A 20,889-nucleotide genomic window follows, 5' to 3' on the forward strand; every position below is an offset into this window, starting at 1 on the left:
CATATTAGAGGACATGTAATACCACCATACAAGCATATCAACCAACATTGTGATCAGCAGATAGTGTCAGGAGTGTACACAAGGAGTTTGTTTAAACCCACTCTGTTCTATTTCAGCCTCACGGGCCTCACGTTGGGTGCCAATTAATGTCGTGGTTTTGCCCAGCCGGAGATAAGGGGGAAAAAAAAATCGCAACTCCTCCCCCTCCCTTTCCCGACAGAATGCGGAGGGGATCGGAGAGGGAGAAAAAAAGTAAAAGAGCTCGAGCAATTTGAAATAAGAACAATTTTCTAGGGATAATTGAAGAGGAACAACTATGACAAACACAACGGAATATTACAAAGAGAAATGGTGAGTGATGCAGTTTCTCACCACCCGGGACCCAATATAAGCGACAGCTCCGGACTGGCGACTGAGAGCACGTGACCCAGGAAGAGAACTTCTTCCAGCTAGTCTCCAGCTATATACTGGGCATGACGTAAGAATGGTATCGAATACCTGCTAGCCAGTCTGGTTTAGCTGTTCAGGCTGTACCCTTTCCTAGTTCCTCACAGGAATTTACTCTATCCTCGCTCAAACTTGGACAGCCTATCAGTCAACACTGTGCAACGTTTCCTGTGGGAGCTATCTCCAGTCCCGCGCACTTGGCCTACTCAGCTCCTATTGAAAAAATACAGGCTGCCAGTAGAAGTTACCTCTCTGCGTCTGGGAGCTACAAGAAAGCAGGTACGCAGACCCCACCTACAGAGGTACAAAGATCCCCGTGTAGCCTATCAGCCAACACTGTGCCACCTTTGCAGCTTCTTTCCTGTGGGAGCTATCTCCAAACCCGTGCACTTGGCCTACTCAACTCCCACTGAAAAAAAAAAGGCTACTGGTAGATATTACGCCATTGCGTCTGGGAGCTACAGGAAAGCAGGTAAACAGATCCTACCTAAAGTGGTATGTAGGTCCCCTTGTAGCCTATCAGCCAGCACTGTGCCACCTTTGCAGCTGCTTTCCTTTTGGATCAATCTCCAATTTTGCTCACTTGGTCTGCACAGCTACCATTGGAAAAAAAGGCTGCTTGTAGAAGTTAAACCTCTGCATCATGGAGCTACAAGAAAGCAGGTACACAGACCCCAGCTACAGTGGTACGTAGTTCCCCTTGTACCCTATCAGCCAGCACTGTGCCACCTTTGCAACTGCTTTCCTGTAAGAGCTATCCACAATCCCACGCATTTGGCCCGCTCATCTCCCTTTGAAAATACAGCATAAAGGTAGAAGTTACTCTACTGTCTCTGGGAGCTACAAGAAAGCAGGTATGCAGACTCTATCTACAGTGGTACGTTGGTCCCCGTGTAGCCTATCAGCCAGCACTGTGTCACCTTTTCAGCTGCTTTCCTGTGGGAACTATCTCCAATCCCGCACACCTAGCCTGCTCAGCTCCCACTGAAAAAATACAGACTGCCTTTAGAAGTTACTCCACTGTCTCTGGGAGCTACAAGAAAGCAGGTATGCAGACTCTATCTACAGTGGTACGTAGGTCTCTGTCTAGCCTATCAGCCAGCACTGTGGACCTTTTGCAGCTACTTTCCTGTGGGAGATACCTCCAACCACATGCACTTGGCCTGCTAAGCTCCCAATGAAAATATAGGCTGCTGGTAGATTTTACGCCACTCTGTCTGGGCACTAAAAAAAAGCAGGTATGAAAACCCCACCTATAGTTTTAAGTAGATCCCCATGTAACTTATCAGCAAGCATTTTGTCATTTTGGCAGTTTCTTTCCTGTGGGAGCTACCTCCAATCCTGCGTCATTAGCCTGCTCAGCTCCTATTTAAAAAATACAGGCTGCCGGAACATGTTATGCCACTGTGTCTGGGAGCTACAAGAAAGCAGGTACTCAGAGACCACCTACAGTACTATGTAGGTCCCCCTGTAGCCTATCAGCCAGCACCATGCCACCTTTTCAGCTGCTTTCCTGTGGGAGCTATTTCCAATTGTGCCCACTTGACCTGCTCAAGTCCCGTTTGAAATACAGGCTGCCGGTAGATTTTATGCAACTGCATCTGGGAGCTACAAGAAAGCAGGTACCCAAACACCACCTACAGTGCTACGTTAATCCCCGTGTAACCTATCAGCCAGCACTGTGCCACCTTTGCAACTGCCTTCCTGGTTGAGCTATCTCCAATCCCGCGCACCTAGACATCTCAGCTCCCATTGAAAATACAGGCTGTTGTTAGAAATTCTGCCACTGAGACTGGGAGCTACAAGAAAGCAGGTACGCAGACCCCACTTAAAGTGGTACGCAGGTTATCGTTTAGCCTCTCAGCCGTCACTGTGCCACCTTTGCAGCTGCTTTCCTCTGGGATCTCCAATCCCACACACTTGGCCTGCTCTGTTCCCATTGAAAATATACAGGATGGCAGTAGAAGTTACGCCATTGCAGTTGGGATCTACAAGAAAGCAGGTATGCAGAGCCCACCTATACTGGTACGACGGTCCCCATGAAGCCTATCAGCCAGCACTGTGCCACCTTTGCAGTTGCTTTACTCTGGGAGCTCTCTCCAATCCTGCATACTTGGTCTTCTCAGCTCACATTGAAAATACAGGCTACCGGTAGAAGTTACACCTCTGCATCGTGGAGCTACAAGAAAGCAGGTCCGCAGACCCCACCAACAGTGGTAGGTAGGTCCCCATGTAGCCTATCAGTCAGCACTTTCCCTGCTTTGCAACAGTTTTCTTGTTTGAGCTATCTACAATCCCGCGCACTTCTCCATCTCAGATCCCATTAAAAAATACAGGCTACCGGTTGAAGTTACGCCACTGCCTCTGGGAGCAACAAGAAAGCAGGGAGACACAGACCCCCTACAGTGTTACTTAGGTCCCCTTGTAGAATATCAGCCACCACTGTTCCACCTCTGCATCTGCTTTCCTGTGGGAGCTATCTCTGTTCCGCTCACTTGGCGTACTCAGCTCCCATTAAAAAAGACAGGTTGCCAGTAGAAGTTACAGCTCTGCGTCTGGGAGCTACAGGAAAGCAGATACGCAGACTCCACCTACAGCGGTACCTAGGTCCCCGTGTAGCCTATGTTGTGGTTTTGCACAGCCAGAGCAAAGGGGAAAAAAAAAAAAACGCGACTCCTCCCCCTTCCCCTCCTGACGGAATGCGGAAGGGATCGGAGAGAGAGAAAAAAAGTAAAAGAGCCCGCACAAGTTTAAATAAGAACAATTTTCTAGGGGAAATTGAAGAGGAACAACTATAACAAACACAAGGGGATATTACAAAGAAAACTGGTGAGTGTTGCAGTTACTCACCACCCAGAACCCAACATAAGTGACCGCTCTGGACTGGTGACCGACAGCCCGCGACCCTGGAAGAGAGCTTTTTCTGGCTAGCCTCCACCTATATACTGGGCATGACTTTAGGATGGTATCGAATACCTGCTGGCCAGCCTGGGTCAGCTGTGCAGGCTGTACCCTTTCCTGGTTCCTCACGGGAATTAACTCTATCCTGGCTCAAACTAGGACATTCCACCCCTTTTTCTATACCATCTAAATGTCATGTCTAGGTTTACACATCATAATCATCTACAAATACATAACATAGAACAATTATAAAAATAATGACATTCAAGAGCTCTCATACAATTTAATTCATGGGTTATTCTCACCCAGAATCAAATTCCTTTGAGACACATATTGGGTCTTCCCGTCCCTGCACATCACCCACCAAGGGGTATCTTTCCTTCACACCCAAAAGAAGTCGTCTCCAGAGGCTGAGGGTTTGTGACGGTCTTCCCACAGCCTTATCAATGCCCCCGTCCCGGGATTAGGAGCCCAATTGCCTGGCTTCCTTGCCCTCTAAGTCCAAACTGTGGGCTCCATTTTCCCAGCATCAGAGCATCCATGTGATAATGTGCTCACCGGGGCAACGCCTGTAATCTTTCCGCACATCTTGCGGTTCACTGGGGGACAAGGACCAGCTGATTATCTCTGACTCCAACTCTTCTTCCCTCTGTGTTATCCCTTGTTCATCATCATCCTTAGTGCTACAAACTGTTTTTTTTGTGTATTTCTTTTTGTATACAGCAGCAACTGATAGTGGCACAAATTGATACTCTGATTCAACAGCAATTGTATCAGTTGCCTCTGTTTGAGTGGCCACGGTTGTAAAAGCAACAGTGTCAGCAGTCTGGGTATGAGTGTTCACAGCTGCAACAGGGACATCCACTGCTGGAGTTGGAACAGCAACTGGTTCTGGCACAGCTGATTTGACTGCAACATCCACTGCTGGAGTTGGAACAGCAACTGGTTCTGGCACAGCTGATTTGACTGCAACAGCCACTGATGGAGTCCGAACAGTAACTGGTTCTGGCAGAGCTGAGTTGACTGCAACATCCGTTGCTGGAGTTGGAACAGCAACTGGTTCTGGCACAGAATTAGGAATGGGTTTGTGTGTTTTCCAAATCTTTACAGGTAAAGATTTATAGAAGAGAAACATTATCACAGGACATAAATGATGCAGATAAGAGGACATGTAATACTACCATATAAGCATATCAACCAACATTGTGATCAGCAATCAGTTAGTGTCAGGAGTGTAAACAAGGAGTTTGTTTAAACCGAGTCTGTTCTATTTCATTTCTATTCATTTCCAGACAGAATGCGGAGGGGATCAGAGAGGGAGAAAAAAAGTATAAGAGCCTGCGAAACTCGAAATAAGAACAATTTACTAGAGAAAACTGAAGACGAAGAACTACGACAAACACAAGGGTATATTACAAAGAAAACTGGTGAGTGATACAGTTGCTCACCACCCGGGACCCGACCTAACCAACCGCTCCAGACCGGCGACCGAGAGCCCCTGACCCTGGAAGAGAACTTCTTCAGGCTAGCCTCCACCTATATTCCGGGCCTGACGTTAGGATGGTGTCGAATGTCTGCTAGAAATCCTGGGTTAGTTGTTCAGGCTGTACCCTTTCCTCGTTCCTCACAAGAATTAACTCTATCCTGGCTAAACCTTGGACAGCTTATCAGTCAATACTGTGCCACCTTTGCAGCTGCTTTCCTGTGGGAGCTATCTTCAATCCCGCGCACTTGGTCTACTCAGTTCCCATTGAAAACACAGACTGCCGGTCGAAGTTACGCCACTGCATCTGGGAACTACAAGAAAGCAGGTACACAAACCCCAGCTACAGTGGTACATAGGACCCCCTGTAGCCTATCAGCCAACACTGTGCCACCTTTTCAGCTGCTTTCCTGTGGGAGCTATCTCCAATCCCGCACACTTTGACTGCTCAACTCCCATTAAACAATACAGGCTGCCGGTAGAATTTACGCCACTTCTTCTGGGAGCTACAAGAAAGCCGGTATTCAGATCCACCCTATAGGGGTACATAAATCTTCATGTAGCCTATCAACCTGCACTGTGTCACCTTTGCAGCTGCTTTCCTGGTTGAGGTGTCTCTTTCTCATGCACTTGTCCTACTCAGCTCCCATTGAAAAAATACCAGATCTCGGTAAAAGTTGCGCCACTGTCTCTCAGAGCTACAAGAAAGAAGGTACACAGAGCCCACCTACAGTGGTAGATTTGTCCCTGTGTAGCCTATCAGTCAGCACTGTGTCACCATTGCAGGTGTTTTCCTGTGGGAACTATCTTCAATCCCGCGCACTTTGCCTTCTCAGCTCCCATTGAACATACAGACGGCCGGTAGAAGTTACGCCAATGCGTCTGGGAGCTACAAAAAATGTTAAACAGACCCCACCTTCTATGATAGGTAGATCCCCATGTAACCTATGAGCTATCACTGTGCCATCTTTGCACTTGCTTTTCTGTGGGAATTATTTTGAATCCCATGCACTTGGTCTGTTCAGCTCACATTGAAAATACAGGCTGCCAGTAGAAGTTACGCCACTGCCTCTGTTAGCTACAAGAAAGCAGGTACGCAGAGCCCACCTACAGTGTTACGTAGGCCCCGTATAGCCTATCAGCAAGCACTGTTCCACCTTTGCAGTTAATTTCCTGTGGGAACTATCTCCAATCCCGTGCACTTGGTCTACTCAGCTCCCATTGAAAATACAGGCTGTCGGTAGAATTTATGCCACTGTGTCTGGGAAGTACAAGAAAGTAAGTATGCAGACCTCACCTACAGTGCTCCGTAGATCCCCATGTAGCCTATCAGCCAGCACTGTGCTATTTTTGCTACTGCTTTAGTGTTGGAACTATCTCCAATCCTGCGCACTTGGCCTGCTCAGCTCCCATTGAAAAAATACGGGATGCCTGTACAAGTTACACACTCCGTCTTGGAGCTACAAGAAAGCAGGTACACAGATCCCATCTACAGTGGTACATAGGCCCACATAGGTACATAGATCCCCGTGTACTCTACAGCCAGCACTGTGAAACCTTGGCAGCTGCTTTCCTGTGGGAGCTATCTCCAATCCCGCACACTTGAACTTCTGAGCTACCATTTAAAATACAGCCTGTCGATACATGTTACGTCACTCCATCTAAGAGCTAGAAAAGATGGTTCTCGGGGGGAGTCAACACGGCTTCACCAAGGGGAAATCCTGTTTGACTAACCTGATAGCCTTCTATGAGTGCATAACCGGCTGGCTAGATGAGGGGAGAGCAGCGGATGTCATCTACCTTGACTTCAGCAGGGCTTTTGACACTGTCTCCCACAACATCCTCATCAGAAAGCTCAGGCAGTGTGGCTTGGATGAGTGGACAGTGAGGTGGATCGAGAGCTGGCTGAATGACAGAGTCCAGAGGGTGGTGATCACTGGCACAGAGTCGAGTTGGAGGCCTGTGGCCAGTGGAGTTCCACAGGGATCAATTCTGGGACCAGTCTTGTTCAACATCTTCATCAACGACCTGGATGAGGTTACAGAGTGTACCCTCAGAATGTTCGCTGATAACACCAAACTGGGAGGACTGGCTGATTCCCCAGAAGGCTGTGCTGCCATTCAGCGGGATCTTGAGAGTTGGGCAGAGAAAAAGCTCATGAGGTTCAACAAGGAGAAGTGCAGAGTCCTGCATCTGGGAAGGAACAACCCCATGCACCAGTAAAGGCTGGGGGTTGAACTGCTGAAGAGCAGCTCTGCAGAAAGAGACCTGGGAGTCCTGATTGATAATAAACTAAATATGAGCCAGCAATGTGCCCTCGTGGCCGAGAAGGTCAATGGCATCCTGGGATGCATCAAGAAGAGTGTGGCCAGCAGGTCGAGGGAGGTGGTTCTTCCCTTCTACTGTGCCCTGGTGAGGTCTCATCTGGAGTACTGTGTCCAGTTCTGGGCTCCTCAGCTCAAAAGTGACAGGGAAGTGCTGGAGAGAGTCCTGCGCAGGGCCACCAAGATGATTAAGGGTATGGAACATCTTTCATATGAGGAAAGACTGCGGGAACTGGGGCTGTTTAGTCTGGAGAAGGGGAGATTGAGGGGTGATCTTATTAACATTTATAAATATCTAAAGGGTGGGTGTCAGGAGGTTGGGACATCCCGCTTTTCTATAGTAGATAGTAACAGCACAAGGTGTAATGGGATGAAACTAGAACATAAAAAGTTAGATTTAAACATAAGAAAAACTATTTCACCATGAGAGTGACAGAACAGTGGAACAGCTTGCCCAGGGGGATTGTGGAGTGTCCTTCCTTGGAGGTCTTTAAGACCCGCATGGACATGTTTATATGCTACCTGATCTAGGTGAACCTACTTCTGAAGGGGGGTTGGACTAGACGATCTCTAAAGGTCCCTTCCAACCCCTACCATTCTATGATTCTATGATTCTATGATCGACTACACGGATACCTACTTACTATTTTAGGTGCGGTGTGCTTACCTTCTTTCTTGTACCTCCCAGATGCTGTGACGTAACTTCTTACAGCAGTCTGTATTTTCAAGGGGAGCTGAGCAGGCCTGGTGGGCAGGATTGGAGATAGCTCCCACAGGAAAGAAGCAGCAAAGTTGGAACAGTGCTGGCTTATAGGCTAGACGGGGAACAACGTACTACTGTTGGTGGGGTTTGCGTACCTGCTTTCTTGTAGCTCCCAGATGCAGTGGCATAACTTCTACCGGCAGCCTGTATTTTCAATGGGAGCCGAGGAGGCCAAGTGCACGGGATTGGAATTAACTCCCACAGGAAAGCAGCTGCAAAGGTGGCACAGTGCTGGCGGATAAGCTACACGGGGATCTACGTACCACTGTAGGTGAGCTTCTGCGTACCTGCTTTCTTGTAGCTCCCAGACGCAGTGGCGGAATTTCTACCAGCAGACTTTATCTTCAATGGCAGCAGAGTATGTCAATGGCGTGATATTGGAGATAGCTCCAACAGGAAAGCAGTTGCAAAAGTTGCATTTTACTGACTGATAGGGTACACAGAGACCTACGTACCACTGTAGGTGGGCTCTGTTACCTGCTTTCTTGTAGTTACCAGAAGCCGAGGTGTACCTTCTACCAGCAGCCTTTTGTTTCAATGGGAACTTGGCAGGCAGAGTGCATGGGACTGGAGATAGCTCCCACAGGAAAGCAGCTGCAAAGGTGGCAGAGTGCTGTCTGATAGGTTACACGGAGAACTACTTACCACTGTTGGTCATGTCTGTGTACCTTCTTTCTTGTAATTCTCAGATGCAGAGACAGAAAGTCTCTCAGAGTCCCACGTTGGGCACCATTTGCCACGTAGCTTTTGGCTCTTGCCCTAAGAAAACCAGCTCGAAGTCTAAAAAATCAGCTCGAAGCCTAAAAAAACCAGCTCGAAGCCTGTAAAACCAGCTCTAAGCCTACTTCATGCGACTCTCAGCCTAGGTTCCGATTCTCAACTGGATGGGAATAAATCCAGTCCTACTCAGTGTGAGTGATAGCAGAAATCCTCACTTTATTAAAAGCAGACTCTAACTTATATACACTGCAGGCTTCAAGCTAGCTCAGCAACAGCAGCTAATAGATTACATTTTCATGTTTATCCTACTTGCCGTTTCTGAGATAAGCACATCTTGTTTTTCCTCAAAGTTGTTTACCACCTTTAGCCAAGAACAGTCCAACATTGAGGGAACAGAAAGCATCCTGCTGTCTGTGTGACAGCAACTGTTTAACCATGGCTCTGACTCTGGTCATGATTGTGCATCAAATCTATATAACTAGAGCCCAGGCTGCCTTGCCCCAACAGACCTAGCATTATACCCTGGGATCCATGTCCATACTCCCACATTTTTTCTCTAGAAAAGGTGAAACAGTGCTGGCTGATAGGCTACACGAGGACCTACGTACCACTGTAAGTGGGGTCTGCGTACCTGCTTTCTTGTAGCTCCACAACGCTGAGCTGAGCATGGACAGGATTGGACATAACTCCAACAGGAAAGCAGCTGCAAAGGGTGCACAGTCCTGGCTGATAGGCTACACGGGGACCTACGTACCACTGTCAGTGGGCTCTGCATTTCTTGCTTTCTTGTAACTTCCAAGAGGCAGTGGTGTAACTTTTACTGGTATCCTGTATTTTTTCAAGTGGAGCTGAGCAGGCCAAGTGCGCTGGATTGGAGATAGTTCCCACAGGAAAGCAACTGCAAAGGTGGCACAGTGCTGACTGATTGGCTACACGGGAATCTACATTCCACTGTGGGTGGGTTCTGCATACCTACTTTCTTGTAGCTCCTAGAAGCAGTGGTGTAACTTCTACTGGCTGACTGTATGTTCATTCGGAGATTAGCAGGCCAGATGCGGAGGACTGGAGATAGCTCCCAGAGGAAAAAAGCTGCAAGGGGGACACAGTGAGGGCTGATAGACTAAATGGAGATCTGCGTACCACTGAAGATGGGATCTGCATACCTTTGTTCTTGTATTTCCAAGAGACAGTGACGTACTTCTACCAGCGGCATACATTTTTTCAATGGGAGTTGAGCAAGCCAAGTGCGCAGGAAAGAAATACCTCCCACAGGAAAGCCGCTGCAAAGATGGCACAGTGCTGACTGATAGGCTCCATGGGGGCTTACATGCCATTGTATATGTGGTCTGCGTACCTGCTTTCTTTTAGGTCCTAGACGCAGTGGCATAACATCTACCATCAGCCTTTATTTTAAATGGGAGCTGAGTAGGTCAATGGCGCGGGACTGGAGATCTCTCCCATAGGAAAGCAGCTGCAAAGGTGAAACAGTGTTGGTTGATAAACTACACGGGGACCTACGTACCAATGTAAGTGGGATCTGCGTATTTGCTTTCTTGTAGCTCCCAGAGGCAGTGGCGTAACATGTACCTGCAGTCTTTATGGGAGCTGAGCGGGCCAAGTGCGCGTGGTTAGAGATAGCTCACACAGGAAAGCAACTGCAAAGGTGGAAAAGTGCTTCTTTAAAAGTTACACGGGGACCTACGTACCACTGTAGATGGGCTCTGCGTACCTGCTTACTTGTAGCTCGTAGATGCAGCGATGTAACTTCTACCGGCAGTCGGTATTTTTTCAATGGAAGTTGAGCAGACCAACTGTGCAGGAAAGACATAGCTCAACCAGGAAAGCTGCTGCAAAGGTGACACAGTGCTGGCTGATAGGCTACACGGGGACATACGTTTTTCTGTAGGTGGGGTCTGCATACCTACTTTCTTGTAGCTCCTAGAAGCGGTGGTGTAATTTCTACCAGCAGCGGATATTTTCAATGAGAGCTAAGCAGGTGAAATGCGTGGGACTGGAGATAGCACCCACAGGAAAGCAGCTGCAAAGGTGGATAAGTGCTGGCTGATAGGCTACAGGGGGACCTACATACCACTATTGGTAGAGTCTGAGAACATGCTTTCTTGTAGCTCCCAGACGCAGTGACGTAATTCTACTCGTAGCCTATATTTTCAATGTGAGCTGAGCAGGCCAAGTGCGTGGTATTGGAGATAGCTACCAATGGAATGCATCTGCAAAGGTGGATCAGTGCTAGCTCATAGACTACACGGGGACCTATGTACCACTGTAGGACAGGCCTGCGTACCTGCTTTCTTGTAGCTCCCAGAAGCAGTGGCATATCTTCCACCGGCAGCATGTATTTTCAATGGGAGTGGACCACGTCATTTGCACGGGACTGGAGATAGCTTCCACAGGAAAGCAGCAGCAAAGGTGACGCAGTGTTGGTTGATAGGCTGTCCAAGTTTTAGCCATGATAGAGTTAATTCTCATGAAGAACCAGGAAAGGGTACAGCCTGAACAGCTAACCCAGACTTGCCAGCAAGTATTTGATACCATCCTAATGTCAGGCCCGGTATATAGGTTAAGGATAGCCTGAAGAAGGTCTCTTCCGGGGTCACGAGCTCTCAGTCGCCGGTCTGGAGCCATCGCTTAGGTCGGGTCCCAGGTATTGAGCAACTGTATCACTCACCAGTTTTCTTTGTAATATATCTTTTTGTTTGTCATAGTTGTTCATCTTCAATTTTCCCTAGTATATTGTTCTTATTTGAAGTTACACGGGCTCTTATACTTTTTTTCTCCCTCTCTGATCCCCTCCGCATTCCGTCGGGAGGGGGAGGGATCGCTTTTTTTTGTTTTCTCCCTTTGCTCCAGCTGGGCAAAACCACGACATTAATTGGCGCCCAACGTGAGGCCCGCGAGGTTGAAATAGAACAGAGTGGGTTTAAACAAACTCCTTGTGTACACTCCTGACACTAACTGATTGTTGAGCACAATGTTGGTTGATATGCTTGTATGGTGGTATTACATGTCCTCTTATCTACATCATATATGTCCTGTGATAGGGTTTCTCCTCTGTGGAAAATGTATGAAAATTCTCATGCTACTGCACTGGATGGGATTGGCTTATGATATGATTTTGTCAGGGGTTATTAAGATGGGTTGGAATGTGTACATGGCTTTTTTGTCTCTTCCACATTTTCTCCTAGAACTTAATAATGGCACTCAATTTATGGGAAAAACTGACATGTTTAATTCCTCCCACTATATCACTTACCCTCATTTCTTCAAGGGGCTTCTAATGGATTCTAACAATAATACTTGGAATGTTCTAATTACCATGTTTGTATTATTTTCTCTTGTTTTCACCTCGACTTGGATTGTAAAAATTGTTTTTTGGAGAACTGTGAGTAGAGGCATACAGAATATAGGCAGACGTCCAAGGACCTTTCTACCTGTAAAGATTTGGAGAACACACGAACCCATTCCTAATTCATCTGTGCAGAACCAGTTGCTGTTCCTACTCCAGCAGTGGATGTTGCAGTCAACTCAGCTCTGCCAGAACCAGTTGCTGTTCCGACTCCAGCAGTGGATGTCCCTGTTGCTCCACCATGGAGAAAGGTATTCAGTATTTGAGGGAGTTAGCTGTGCTGGAGATTATTTATAATGACTATGTGCCCACAGACCCAGATGAAGTTCAATGCACACGAGTTATGTGGCGAAAGTTCCTAAGAAGTGCACCACCAAACTATGCCAGTTCGTTGGCAGTTTTCTCCTGGAATGAAGATGAGAGGCAAACAGTGGAACAACTAACTGCTCAACTTCGGCAATATGAAGAAAATGTGTCTTGTCCCCTACAGGCTGTTGTTTCAGCTGTAGGAAAAATGTAATGGAAGATTGACCAATTATCGTCTTGCTCTCCACCTGCCAGTACTCCAGCTGTTAAGAATAAGGGTCCCCGTGCTCAAGAGCAGGAATGCAATGAGTATACAGCCCAGGATGTTTCACGGTCCCATCTACACGACCAAGGAGAGAATATGAGCAAGTGGGATAGGCCATCTACCCAATCTACTCCAAGATCACCCACTCCAAAAGCACAGGCACAGGTGGCAAGGTGCTAGCTGATAGGCTACATGGGGATCTACGTACCACTGTAGGTGTTTGCCACGTACCATCTTTCTTGTAGGTCCCAGATGCAATTGTATAACTTTTACCGGTATTTTCAAAGGGAACAAAGCAGGCCAAGTGCGTTAGACTGGAGATTGCACCCACAGGAAAGCAGCTGCAAAGGTGGCACAGTGGTGATGGATAGACTACACGGGAACCTATGTACCACTGTAGGTGAGGTCTGCATACCGGCTTTCTTGCAGCTCCCAGGTGCGGTGATGTAATTACTACCAGCAGCCTGTATTTCAAATTGGAGCTGAGCAGTCCATGTGAAGATAGCTCCCACAGGAAAGCAGCTGCAAAGTTGGCACAGTGCTACCTCATAGGCTAAACCAGGACCTACGTACCACTGTAGGTGGGGTCTCTGTGTCTGCTTTCTTTTAGCTCCTTGACACAGTGGCGTAACTTCTACCGGCACCTTGTATTTTCAATGGGAACTGAGCAGGCAAAGTGCGCAGGACTGAGATTCTACAGGAAAGCAGCTGCAAAAGTGGCACAGTTCTAGCTAATAGGCTAAACGAGGACCAACGTACCACTGTAGGTTGGGTCTGCATACCTGCTTTCTTGTAGTTCCCAGTCTCTGTGGCGTAGCTTCTACCGGCAGTCTGTATTTTCAATGGATAGTGAGCCAGCCAAGTGCTTGGGATTGGAGATAGCTCCCACAGGAAAGCAGCTTTAGAGGTGACACATATCTGGCTGAAAGGCTACACGGGGACCTACGTACCACTATAGGTGGTGTCTGCGTACCTGCTTTCTTGTAGTTCCCAAGCACAGTGAGGTAACTTCTACTGGAAGCCTGTATTTTCAATGGGAGCTGAGCATGCCATGTCTGCTGGAGTGGATATAGCTCCCACAGGAATGCCGCTACTAAGTTGACACAGTGCTGGCTGATATGCTGCACGACTGCCTACGCATCACTGTAGGTGGGATCTGCGTACCTGCTTTCTTGTAGCTCCCAGATGCAGTTGCGTAACATCTACCGTCAGCCTACGGGAGCTTGATATAGCGGAGGACTGGAGATAGCTGCCACAGGTGAGCAGCTGAAAATGTGGCTATACTGGGTCTGGGATGGTACTGATTTTCCACAGCAACTCTTGCAGTGCTCTGCTTACTGTTGATATCAATATTATGACTACTACTCGCACAACATTAGGTTTGTCCCTCCAGCATTCCTCCTCCCACCTTAACCAATAGCTTTGGGTGAGCACAATCTTCGGAGGGACCATGGCAAGAACAGCTGACCCAGGCTGACCAAGGAGATATTCCATACCATATGATGTCAGATCAGTAAAATAAACTGGGGGAGAGGTGCAGGAAGGGGAGGCAAGGTTCATTTCTGGCCTTCCAGAAGCAACTGCTACGCGTACCAAAGCCCTGCTTCTCGGGAGGTGGCCGGATATCACTGCTGATGGGAAGTAGAGAGTAACAGCTTTATCTGCTTTTGCTTTGCTTCCCGCGCGCGCGGCTTTGTTGCTTATTTATTAAACTGCTTTTATCTCAACCCACGAGACTCCCATCTTATTTTCTCTCCTTCCCTGGCTTGCTGGGGAAGTGGGGGAGAGAGTGGTGTGATGGGCACATGGCACCTAGCCAGGGTCAAACTACCACAGCTTTTTTGGTGCCCAACACTGTGCGAGATAATAGCAATCTTACATTAAATGACTTGTTCTTACAGTAAGTCAATGAGTGCAAAGTTCCTGTGCTGGTCACGGAGCCTTGCTGTAATGCAGCTTATCTTAAACTTTGTAATGTTTGGGAACATAATGCTGCTAACACTGACTCTGTGCTGCGCTCCAACCTTGATAGCTTTGCTAAGTTGGCTGTATGATTTTGTGAAAAGAATGAAAAGGCCTGGAAACATTATGGCCCAAATAAGAATTGTCAGTCTCATTCTTTTACTGATTGATTTACTGTCCTGTGGGAGCTATCTTTTGGAGGTCATGGGGCAAAGCACCTCTTTCCCCTCATCTTGGACTGATGTAGACAATTTTGTTACACAGACTTCCCAGGTCCTTAGTCACCCTTATATGAGAGTTTTAATATTAGTAATTAATATGGCTGGTATATTACATATTTTGTTGAATCTGGATTCATCTGGGTATAGAGAGGATAAATTTTGGATGGAAACATGTTAAAACGCCCCCTGCGTGTCCCTGAGTGACAGGATGTGTGGATGAATTTGGGCAAATTTCTAGGACAGTTATCACCTCCTGTAACCTGGGATTTTACACCTGAACAGATAAAAAACCCTGCTTTACTTGCAGGCCACCTGATAGAAGGGTTTTTTACCTACCCCAATGAGGCCCATGAGATTCAGGCACTATACTGGGACCTAACTTCTGCCTACCGAGCCGCACTCTAGTCCTCTCAGAGAACTACGGTTGAAGTGACAACTCAAACTGTATCTGAGACCACCATGGTTGAGTCAGGGAATCAAACAACAACCACAGTGGTTTCCCCAGTAGTGAAAAAGTGGATAAGGAGATCAAGTCCATATCATTGATTAGCAAGGGCAGAAGAGGAGGAAGAGGAAAGGTCAGAAGAAGAAGCTGGTCCTTCAGTAAGGAGATCAGGAGAAGGAGTGAAAGAAATCGAAAAGGAAATGGAAACTAGTCCTTCCCAAGGCCAGCTTTCTTGCTGCTTGGATCAGTGTGACAGTTGCAGCTACTACTCGCAGGCAAGAAGACCATCCCCCGCTCACCAGGTCCAGTTGTTTGGAAAAATATCCCACCGTTCTCTTCCAGCTTCCTAGTTTCTGTGTCAGAACTCCTAGAGATAAATGCTGTTGTTCATGGACAAATAACTGAAAGTCTTCATTAAATCTGTCAAGCCTAAGGCTGAGGCTGTCATCAGAGCTATTTTAAGCTTCCAGAAAGCTTCCTGCTGTTCTTTGCCCCATGTAAAAGGGATAGATTTTGGGCTTCATATAATGGTTTGGCTATAAGACCATAATCCATGATCCAAAGCCTGCACCATCCTGTCATTCCCAAAAATATCCGCAACTCATGCACAGTGTGTGGTTCCGGAACAGCACAAATTGCTTCCTTTTGATTTGTCCCCAGCCTCCGTTCTCCTTTTGAAATTTTGAGGCCCAAATATGTCACTGTTTGGCTACTCTTTGAGCTTTTTCTTTTGATACCTGGTACCTGTTTAATCCCAAAAAGTTAAAAAGTTCAATGGCAATTAGGATGTCATCCACATCTTGGAGAAGCAAATGCTCTGGTCTTGCTGTCACTGTCTTTTCATTAGTCCAAAGTTCCAGTTCTTTTGCTAGTTGTCTTCCAAAGATAGTCAGGCTGTTCTTGAATCCTTGGAGTAGCCGTGTCCATGTTAACTGCACCTTGCGTCCTGTTTGGGGGCTTTCCCACTCAAAAGCAAATAGTTTACGACTTTTCTTTTCAAAAGGGATACCAGAGAAAGCATCTTTTAAATCAAGCACTGTAAACAACTGATAATTTTCACTCAGAGCTGTGAGTAAAGTACATGGATTTGCTACAACTGGATGAATATCTTTCACAATCTTATTTATGGGTCTTAAATGCTGACTTAACCTATACTCTCCATTCAGTTTTTGTACTGGAAAAATAGGTATATTATACTCTGACTCACATTCTTCTAAAATTTGATATTTCAGAAATTTTTGAATTAGTACTTTCTATCATTGTTTTGCCTCAGGTTTTATTGGGTATTGTCTCACCCTGACCAATTTTACTCTTCCTTTTATTTCAGTTTTTACTGGTTGTGTCAATTTTGATTTTCCTGGAATCTCAGTTTCCCACACCATTGGGATCACTGCATTCTCCAGTTCTGGAGGTAATTCTAGCACCTTTGTTTTTTCTTTTATCATCTGTATTTTTCTTGTCTTTGATTCGGGTATTTTAGTAACAAGTCTCCATTTTTAAAGACAATTTGTGCATACAACAAGTCCCTCCCTATCAGGGGTATGGGACATTCTGAAACATACAGAAATTAATATGTAATAAGTTTATTGTCAAATTGTAAATTTAAGGGTTGCAAAAATTGTCGATTTTACTCTTTCCCTGTGGCTCCCACAATATTTGCAGTTTTAGTTCCTATTGCTCCTCTACATATATTTAAAATTGAATACATTACTCCCATGTATATATTAGATTCTATTCTCTGATTGTGGGTTTTTTTTTGGTTTTTTGGTTTTTTTTCTCTTTCTCACTTTATCTGGGTGCATCAGTCAGTTGATTTTTTTCTCAGAGAATAAAATCAGAAGGTGAGAAAGCTATTTTCATGTGTACTGGTTCACTCTGTCTAACCCTTTGCCTTAATGGGGCAATTATATGCTGTTTAACTTTAGATTTTTTGAGGATCTTTAAGGTGGTTATTAAATGAGTACAGCACTGAGTTCTCTTGGACACTGATGAGGAAGGTTCTGTGTCAGAGTCCTTATTTTTCCACGTTACTACTATCTGGACGGGGCTGGGGGTCCTCCCTTGAACCAGCAGTCCGGGATGTATCCTTGTCAGGTTGCTGGGTCCCTGTTCAGGTTCATATTAGGGAGTGGGTAAGTGAAAGAGGATGTATATATAGGAACAGCTATCCCTCCTTAAGGGTCAAATGTTTAAGACACATGTTTGCTGAACTGCATGGGGAGCAGCGGTTTTAAACCTTTTGTTTTTCTACTTTGAGTGACATTACGCTATTTGTTCATTCAGATTCTTTCTGTCATTCAGATTTTTCTCTTAAATAAAATTACAGATCTACATATAGGATGTTATCTTACTTTTCCTCGCTCTTATAAAACAACATTATTGCAAGATAGTATTGTAACTTAGTATTCCATTCAGAGGCCACAATTCCTCATCATCCAGAGCATACATTGGCCACGTATGACTGCAATATTCAATAAGCTGCTTTTTACACAAATCATTATGTATTTCTCTCCAGTGAGTCAAAAGGCAGCCCAAAGGATAGGTTTTTGGCACAGGACCCTTATTGTTAGAATTTCCTCCCCAAAACAGGTTTGATCACTTAGATGTCATAGCCAAAAATTATAGTGTCCTTCAAACACAGAGACTTAAAGGCACATTTCAATATTTTTACCCATGATTACAGTACTCTATAAGTTGATCTTTACGAAAATCACCCTTAAATTCCTTCCATTGTGCCAACAGACACCCAAGAGGTGAATTCTTATGAACTTTTTTTGCCATTTCAAAATACTTTTAGTTACAAATACTTTCTCAACAATCATTTCGTTCTTTCGCTTCGCTTCTCTCCGGCTGCACCCCTCGTGGGATCAAAGAAAAGCAGATCAAAGCTTGGAACTCGCTTTGTGCACAATTGCACGTCTCAATCACACACACATAGACAGCTCACAATACAATATACGATAATATGCATATATATACAGAAAGTAATGTACAAATAAATGTACAAAAAAAACCCCAAGAGGTACCTTACCATATACTTATGTGGGCCCACTTATAACAATTACTAATACCAATACCAATGTCAGCCTTGCGATCACTGTGTCCAACTGATGTGCTGCAATACAAATGCCAACCCTGCAATTGCTCTAGTGTTCACCTTACGGGCAGCGTCCAGGCTCCAAATACCAACACGAGGATCCTCTAGCCCAACCAAGCAGACCAAGATGGTCCTCCCAGAGAATTCCTCGGTGCGGACTTGAGTTCGATCAGCATCCGATCCCGTCCAGTCTCACTCGCAAGGTCCCAGATGGGTAGTCAAAATTGTTGACAGATCAGCAATGGCGAAAAACTTATCTACACAGGAATGCAGATAAGCGGGCACTTTTTTAACATACAGAACTGGGAAAACACAGGGGGATAGCTCCTCCATACATGCTTCCTTGTTAGTTACCATTTTCAGGGTTTTTATAGGACTCAAACAAAAGAATCACATTTGCCAACACAAGAATGCATAAAATGTCCATCTGTCAATTTAGCCCTTCACCTGGATTGGTTCCCAAAAAATCCAAAATTAACAAAATCACAGTGATTGGTCAAAAAAAGATATCAGTCCCTTTGTTTTAGTAACAACTAAGGTAACAGCCAAGGTAACCTAATGAATACATTTACCAGGGTCTTGAAATTAAGGTAACGTAACAAATACATTTACCAGGGTCTTTTAGTTAAGGTAACAACGAAGGCAAACTAACAAATACATTTACCAGGGTCCCGTGGCTAAGGTAACAGGTCCCTATCAAGTGTGGTATGTAACTCTTGCAGTTTGATCCTTCTGTGATTCAAACGAATACTTAATAAACCTTTGAGTTATTTACAAGTGCTTAGCTAATTGACTGAACTATTACTAGGTGGTTAACAAGTGCTTAACCAGTGCTTGACAACTTATTGTGATGATAAGTTGTTAACTAAAATAATTGTGTATCTGTATCAATTACAGTCCCCTGCCAGGTGAGTGGATTGGTGCCTGGCTGCTCTGATGTTTTGATAACGGGACTGACAGTCAGCAATTGGAAGGCAGAGAAGCCCAACAGCAGAGATCTCTTGCTAGGGACCAGGGAATTGAAAGAGGCATTGGAAAGAAGACCTCATTTTACAGTCTCTGGAAACGGCTCCTCTCAAGTGTCAGGGCAAGATACCCATTCAAGGAAGACTTAGCAAATGCCCGAGGAAAGTGGACTAGAGCAGATGAAGGCATCAAATACCTAAGGGAATAAGCTGTGCTAGAAGTCATCTAGGGTGATGTAGATAATGTTGAGGCCTCCACAGATCCAGACGATGTCCAGTGTAAACGGGCCATGTTGAGAAAAGTGACTCAGAGTGCCCCAGCTACGTATTCTAATATCTTGTCAATGGTGTATCACCCAGACATAGATATACCAACAATGGAGAGGGTATCTTCTTGGTTACAAAACTATGAAGAGAGCCTCTGCACCTCCTCACCAGTGTGGGCTGATGGCCTCACTGTCAGAACTGCCCCTAGAATTCGGTCATCCACTGTCCCGACCAGGGGGAAAGGAAGCCCTAGACGCAGGAGTACACCACAAAATTTTGCCTGGTCAAGGAGAGGATATGAGGAAATGGGATGGTGAACTCACTTTTAAGCTGGAAGCGCGTGTACGTGAACTAAGGAGGAAAACAGATGTTAGAAAAGGACCAACCAGGAGGGCTGTAGGCATAGTAGCTGCCAGAACAAAAGAGGACAATCAACAATCCCCAAGACATAGAAGAACTGCAACCACTTCCTTCGATGTCAATGAGGAGACTTCAGGTCTAAAATTGCAAGGATCAGATAGCAAATACTCTAATGAAGATCAGAAATAGAGGGTCCCTGCCTCCAGCCAGGAGGAGGAAAGGGATGACCAAATCTACTGCTGGACTGTGTGGGTTCAATGGCCTGGCACATCAAACCCACAAAGGTATAAAGCCTTAGTAGACACAGGGGCACAGTGTACATTGATGTCAAAAAGGTATAGAGGCACAGATTATTTATAGATCTCTGGACTGACAGGGGGATGTGAAGAATTATCTGTATTAGAGGCTGAAGTGAGCTTAACAGGGGACAAATGGGAAAAACACCCCATTGTGACTGGTCCAGAGGCCCCTTGTATTCTTAGCATAGATTACCTGAGGAGAGGGTACTTCAAAGTTCCCAAGGGATTTTAATGGGCTTTTGGAATAGCCAGTGTAGATACAGAGAAAATAAAAAACGCTCCAGTTTACCTGGCCTCTCAGAAGACCAAGATTCCTGGGCTCCCATCCGTGAGTGGATTCATCAACTGGAGGCTCAAGGAGTAATTAGCAAAACTCATTCCCCATTTAATAGTCCCATATGGCCTGTGAAAAAATCTGATGGAGAGTGGAGGTTAACAGCAGACTATCGTGGCCTGAATGAAGTGAAACCACCACTGAGTGCTGCTGTACTGGACTTGTTGGAGCTCAAGTATGAACTGGTGTCAAAAACAGCCAAGTGGTATGCTACGATTGACATCGCTAATGCATTTTTCTCAATTTCGTTGGCAGCAGAGTGCAGGCCACAATTTGCCTACACATGGAGAGGTGTCCAATACACCTGGAACCGATTGCCCCAGGGGTGGAAACATAGTCCTACTATTTGTCATGGTGTAATCCAAA

Source organism: Colius striatus, chromosome W, assembly GCF_028858725.1.
Source record: "Colius striatus isolate bColStr4 chromosome W, bColStr4.1.hap1, whole genome shotgun sequence".
NCBI lineage: Eukaryota > Metazoa > Chordata > Aves > Coliiformes > Coliidae > Colius > Colius striatus.